The sequence below is a fragment of the Coregonus lavaretus genome (assembly GCF_964263955.1).
Source record: "Coregonus lavaretus genome assembly, chromosome: 12".
In the NCBI taxonomy this organism is placed as follows: Eukaryota; Metazoa; Chordata; class Actinopteri; order Salmoniformes; family Salmonidae; genus Coregonus; species Coregonus lavaretus.
The window spans coordinates 4,264,221-4,271,982 of NC_139999.1; positions in this window are offsets into that span (position 1 = coordinate 4,264,221).

The following is a 7,762-nucleotide window of genomic DNA, read 5'->3' on the forward strand; positions in this document are numbered from 1 at the left end:
AGGGTCAGTAGCTATATACAGGGACAGTTCCAGGGTCAGTAGCTATATACAGGGTCAGTTCCAGGGTCAGTAGCTATATACAGTTCCAGGGTCAGTAGCTATATACAGGGTCAGTTCCAGGGTCAGTAGCTATATACAGTTCCAGGGTCAGTAGCTATATACAGTTCCAGGGTCAGTAGCTATATACAGGGACAGTTCCAGGGTCAGTAGCTATATACAGTTCCAGGGTCAGTAGCTATATACAGGGACAGTTCCAGGGTCAGTAGCTATATACAGTTCCAGGGTCAGTAGCTATATACAGGGACAGTTCCAGGGTCAGTAGCTATATACAGTTCCAGGGTCAGTAGCTATATACAGGGACAGTTCCAGGGTCAGTAGCTATATACAGTTCCAGGGTCAGTAGCTATATACAGGGACAGTTCCAGGGTCAGTAGCTATATACAGGGTCAGTTCCAGGGTCAGTAGCTATATACAGGGACAGTTCCAGGGTCAGTGCCAATACCATATTTACAATGTGCAGGGATACTGGAGTGGTAGGGGTAGATATGTATAGGGGTCAGGTGACTAGGCATCAGGATATATGATAAACAGAGTAGCAGCAGCTTATATGATGATTGTACGTGAGTGTGTGTGCTTGCGTGTGTGTAGAGTCAGTATGAATGTGTGTGTGCGTTATGTGTGTGAGCAAATTAAGTGTGTGTGTGTGTGTGTGAGTGTGTGTGTTGGAGTGTCAGTGTGAGTGTGTGTGAGTAAGTGTGTAGAGTGTGCATAGAGTGAGTATGTGAGTGTGTGTCAGTTCTATAATCAAATAGAAGGGTCAATGCATACAGTCCATGTAGCCATTTTGTTAGCTATTTTGCATTCTTATGGTATGGGGATAGAAGCTATTCAGGAGCCTTTTGGTGTCAGACTTGTTGCTCCAGTACCGCTTGCCTTTGTTGCCTTTAACAATTTTCCGGGCCTTCTTTTCACACCGCCTGGTATAGAGGTCCTGCATGGCAGGGAGTTCGGCCACGGTGATGTACTGGGCTGTCCGCACCACCCTCTGTAGTGCCATGCGATCCAGGGCGGTGCAGTTGCAATACCAAGATGCTCTCACTGGTGCAGCTGTAGAACTTTTTGAGGATTTGAGGGCCCATGCCAAATCTTTTCAAGATGTGCTCACCTCAGTGGATAGACGATGCATTTGGCCCCTTTAGGATGTATTGAACTGCATACGCACATTTTCCGACTGCTGTGTAAATCAAGCTGTTGTTTTGCAAATTCAATGATCCAGTGTCCAAGCAGAGGAATGACAGAGTGGGATAGTGTCTATATGTTTCTGAAGCTAACATAATGGTATGACAAAGGATGGAACTGAAGTTAAGATAATGGTATGACCATTCCTTTTTTATGGACAAAGTAATGGTTAAAAAGCCTAGGATAAAGAGTTCCTGGCACGAAAATAGCCATGAATGATCAGTTCCCGAGGGAGATTGCAGAACAGCGCAAAGTTCTGTACCCAATCTTCAAGGAAAACAGATTAAAAGGGAAGCGTGTTGCTCTCGTTGTTGATAAACTGTATATTGACAACCAAAGGACCACTCCCATGGCTATTCTGAAAGTTCTAATAGAGGAGTCGAATAATGGAGCACCCAATACTAGCCATGGTAGGGATTGGAATGGAACACCCGATACTAGCCATGGTAGGGATTGGAATGGAACACCCAATACTAGCCATGGTAGGGATTGGAATGGAACACCCAATACTAGTCATGGTAGGGATTGGAATGGAACACCCGATACTAGCCATGGTAGGGATTGGAATGGAACACCCAATACTAGCCATGGTAGGGATTGGAATGGAACACCCGATACTAGTCATGGTAGGGATTGGAATGGAACACCCAATACTAGCCATGGTAGGGATTGGAATGGAACACCCGATACTAGCCATGGTAGGGATTGGAATGGAACACCCGATACTAGCCATGGTAGGGATTGGAATGGAACACCCAATACTAGTCATGGTAGGGATTGGAATGGAACACCCAATACTAGCCATGGTAGGGATTGGAATGGAACACCCGATACTAGCCATGGTAGGGATTGGAATGGAACACCCAATACTAGCTATGGTAGGGATTGGAATGGAACACCCAATACTAGTCATGGTAGGGATTGGAATGGAACACCCAATACTAGTCATGGTAGGGATTGGAATAATAAAGCACATTTATAGTAGGTAATAGTACTTTATAAAGGGATAAGACGGTATTACAAGAAAAGATACCAGGCTAAATAATACATCTTCAAATACAACTAAATTATAACACGAGTACTCAATCAACATAGTGGAGATAAAAACATAGCAAACAGAAGACATAGAAGGCACAGTATGTGGGGATGTGTGGATGAATTGTGATGGAAGGTGTGGTGTGCGTTTTGGTGTTTGAATAAGTGTGGCGTGAAGTGAGTGAGAAAGGAAATGGTTGCATATCCCAGAACCAACATGTGTCTGTGAGCAGGGGTTGTGAGAGGGAGCTTTCAAAACGATCACCATTCCTATATCCTAGACACCCACCTGAGCGACCCATACACCAAAGAGAAGTCCCCATCTGTTTTATGGACCTGCTGTGAGTTGCCTATATGCAGCCAAAACAGGAAAATAAATGCGGTCAGAGACCTACTAGAGCAGCACCGCCCCCTCAAGATTCTGAGCCTGCCTGGCAGGGTTGGTCCTACAAAGCCAGAGCCCCCTGATGGGAGAGCATAATATACAAGGAAATTCTCAAAGCTGCTAATGAGAACCTTGACGACCTTGTACCTAGCCGGTGGGGATTCTGGTGGGGTACCCCCACCCAGGTAGTGGCAGTGCTGGCAACACTGGCTTTAGTAACCCATGGGGAGGGGGTCACACATGGACAATCAGAGAGTGGGCATATTATTGTGGCCCAGGTGGCACAAAATAATCAAAGGTCTGACTGCACAGAGATGCTTGGGAAAAATGGTTACAACGGGGGGACCAGAGTGTTTGTGTCTCAGGCGAAGAGGGTGGATCTGATCTCCATCACCTAGGACTTGACATAGATTAAATAGATTAATCAAATCTCACATTGTTGGGAATTTCTGCTCAATCTTGCATGCTTTCTCAATCAGCTGTAACTGTATATGCATTTGTAAATCAGGTCCTTTCTTGAGTTGGGCTCTGGGATGTAACAACTGTTGAGCATCTGATTTTATGGTTGATTGTGGAGGAAAGGGGTTGAGTGTGTTAGAGTAGGTGCGTGTGTATGTGTGTTCATCCCACATCTGTTGCAAGGGGGTAAGGATGTTAGGGAGAATATAGGATGAACCACAATCATTGTTTGCTAAAATAATAATTGCTTGTCAAAAATGACATGTAATACAATGGCAATCCGGGTTATATGTTAAAATCCTACGCATGAGCTGCCGACATTATTACACATATTAATTGCTAATGATGGAAAATAAGATATGCAAGATATTTGAATAGATATGTATTTTTTGATAGTAATATATATATATATATATATATATATATATATATATATATATATATATATATATATATATATATATATATATATTGAGGTGACAGCATGGATGCAGTTAAAGACTTTAAATTTGGGAAAACTCCAGTGTTGGATGGCATACCAGTCGAGGTATACCAAACCTTTTTTTATATACTAAGAGGACCGTAATTTGCATGTTTTAACCACTCCTATGGTAGATTATCAGACACTCAAGAAGAAGGTCTGATTTTATTATTACTGAAACAGGATACAAGTGGAAAATATAAAGATCCAGTCCATTTAAAAAATTGGAGGTCCCATACACTTCAGTGTGATGCAAAAATTCTAGCAAAATATATAGCGAATAGAATTAAAAAGGTATTGTCGGACATTATTCATTCTAATCAGACAGGTTTTTTACATGGACGATACATTGGAGATAATATAAGGCAAGTATTGGAAACAATATAACATTATGGAAAATCAGAGAAACCAGGCCTGCTATTCATGGCAGACTTCGAAAAGGCATTTGATAAAGTATGACTGGGGTTATATATATATATATATATATATATATATATATATATATATATGCCTGGAGCATTTCAATTTTGGAGAATCTCTTATAAAATGGGTAAATATCATGTAAAGTAACCCTATGTGTAAAATAGTAAATAATGGCTATTTCTCAGAAAGTTTTAAACTGTCAAGAGGAGTGAAACAAGGTTGTCCACTATCGGCATATCTATTTATTATGGCCTTCGAGATGTTAGCTATTAAAATCAGATCCAACAATAATATCAAGGGATTAGAAATCCAGGGCTTAAAAACAAAGATGTCATTGTACGCTGATGATTCATGTTTTCTTTTAAATCCACAATTAGAATCCCTCCAAAGCCTCATAGAGGATCTAGATACATTTTCTAAACTCTCTGGATTACAACCAAATTATGACAAATGTACTATATTACGTATTGGATCACTAAAAAATACAATTTTTACATTACCATGTAGTTTACCAATAAAATGGTCTGATGGTGATGTGGATATACTCGGAATGCATATCCCAAAGGACATAAATGATCTCACTCCAATACATTTTAATAGAAAGTTAGCAAAAATAGATAAGATCTTGCTACCATGGAAAGGTAAATACCTGTCAATTTGTGGAAAAATCACCCTGATTAACTCTTTAGTATTAGCTCAGTTAACCTATTTGCTTATGGTCTTGCCTACGCCTAGCGAACAGTTTTTAAAATTATATGAGAAAAAAATATTCCATTTTATTTGGAACGGCAAGCCAGACAAAATTAAATGGGCCTATTTATATAATGAATATGATTAAATATTAAAGCATTAGACCTATCACTAAAAGCTTCAGTCATACAAAAGTTATACTTAAATCCGAACTGGTTCTCTAGCAAATTAGTAAGATTGTCTCACCCAATGTTCAAGAATGGCCTTTTTCCCTTTATTCAGATTACAACCTCCCACTTTCAGTTATTTGAAAAGGAAATCATCTCCTAATTATCACAATTTCTCAAATAAGCCATAGAAAGTTGGTTGCAATTTCAATTTAATCCTCCAGAAACGACAGAACAAATAATGCAACAAATATTGTGGTTATACTCAAATATACTAATTGACAAAAAAAATATTTAGTTTGACAAAATGTTTAAAAAAGGTATAATCTTCATAAATGATATCATTGGTAGGACTGATGGAGTTATTTCATTTACATTTAGTGGTCCTCTGTAGCTCAGCTGGTAGAGCACGGCGCTTGTAACGCCAGGGTAGTGGGTTCGATCCCCGGGACCACCCATACACAAAAATGTATGCCCGCATGACTGTAAGTCGCTTTGGATAAAAGCGTCTGCTAAATAATCATAATGGCATATTATATTATACATTTACATTTTAGTCATTTAGCAGACGCTCTTATCCAGAGCGACTTACAGTTAGTGAATAATTTTTTTTTTTTTATACTGGCCCCCCGTGGGAATCAAACCCACAACCCTGGCGTTGCAAACGCCATGCTCTATCAACTGAGCTACATCCCTGCCGGCCATTCCCTCCCCTACCCTGGACGACGCTGGGCCAATTGTGCGCCGACCATGAGTCTCCCGGTCGCGGCCGGCTGCGACAGAGCCTGGATTCGAACCAGGATCTCTAGTGGCACAGTTAGCACTGCGATGCAGTGCCTTAGAGGTTAAATCTTCCCAGCTCTGCAGATTTTGCTGCAAAGATATAGAATCATTAGATCATTTGTTTTGGTACTGTCCATTTGTAGCTTGTTTTTGGACACAGGTCCAGGAATGGCTAAAGGATTGCAATATTTACCTGGAGCTAACCTTGCAGATAGCATTACTGGGTGATCTGAAAAGTCATAGTCAATCGATCAATAATATAATAATACTTTTAGCAAAAATGTTTATTTTCAATTTACAATTTACAATCTGTAGAAACAATGAGAATAGAAAGGTTCAGAACTGTTGTAAAACATCACAGTACAGTTGAAAAATGTATGGCAAATAGATATCCTATATGGATGGTGATTAGAGATAGATTTATTTAATACAATTATTGTAAAATTGACTGTGTCCATAAAATATATATAGCATGTATAAGCTGGAAGTAGAGGCCTAAGAATTGTTGTTCACTAGTTTACTCCAGTTAGGGAAAGGGTGGTGGGGTTGGAAAGTAATAAAGGGGAATATATTTTAAAAAAGGATATGTATGTGTATGTATGTAAGTATGAAAATGTATGCAATCACTAACTGTAAGTCGCTCTGGATAAGTGACTCAAATGTAAAATATAGAGTATATACAGTGAGGGAAAAAAGTATTTGATCCCCTGCTGATTGTGTACGTTTGCCCACTGACAAAGAAATGATCAGTCTATAATTTTAATGGTAGGTTTATTTGAACAGTGAGAGACAGAATAACAACAAAAAAATCCAGAAAAACCCATGTCAAAAATGTTATAAATTGATTTGCATTTTAATGAGGGAAATAAGTATTTGACCCCCTCTCAATCAGAAAGATTTCTGGCTCCCAGGTGTCTTTTATACAGGTAACAAGCTGATATTAGGAGCACACTCTTAAAGGGAGTGCTCCTAATCTCAGTTTGTTACCTGTATAAAAGACACCTGTCCAGAGAAGCAATCAATCAATCAGATTCCAAACTCTCCACCATGGCCAAGACCAAAGAGCTCTCCAAGGATGTCAGGGACAAGATTGTAGACCTACACAAGGCTGGAATGGGCTACAAGACCATCACCAAGCAGCTTGGTGAGAAGGTGACAACAGTTGGTGCGAATATTCGCAAATGGAAGAAACACAAAATAACTTTCAATTTCCCTCGGCCTGGGACTCCAGGCAAGATCTCACCTCGTGGAGCTGCAATGATCATGAGAACGGTGAGGAATCAGCCCAGAATTACACGGGAGGATCTTGTCAATGATCTCAAGACAGCTGGGACCATAGTCACCAAGAAAACAATTGGTAACACTCTACGCCGTGAAGGACTGAAATCATGCAGCACCCGCAAGGTCCCCCTGCTCAAGAAAGCACATATACAGGGCTGTCTGAAGTTTGCCAATGAACATCTAAATGATTCAGAGGAGAACTGGGTGAAAGTGTTTTGGGCATCAACTCAACTCGCCGTGTTTGTGTGTTTGGAGGAGGAGGAATGCTGCCTATGACCCCAAGAACACCATCCCCACCGTCAAACATGGACGTGGAAACATTATGCTTTGGGGGTGTTTTTCTGCTAAGGGGACAGGACAACTTCACCGCATCAAAGGGACGATGGACAATCTCTAAGAACTACCGTTTACAGAAAACCCACAGATAAAAAATCTATATTGACAGCTGAGAGTTATCGCCCACTCCCCCTAAAAAGAGGTTTACCAGTAAGCCAACTTAATAGACTGCGTCGCATCTGTGACACAGAGGAAAAATATGACAGACAATCAAATTCTTTCCTTGAGCTTTTCCGCTGTAGAGGATACCCCCGATACCTGGCTTGATGAAGCTCCAAAGCAAGTTAAAAGCTTGAACAGAAGCCAGTTACTTATTAAATCCCAACAAAAAATAGGAATAAACAGTTTTCTGTAAACTATATACTTACTTTTTAATGATAGCCGTAATGGCATGAAGTCTAATGTCAATAAACATTGGCACGTGTGACTCCTCTTTAAATTCTGCCTTCCAGAATCCACTTTTATTCACATTATTCACCGATC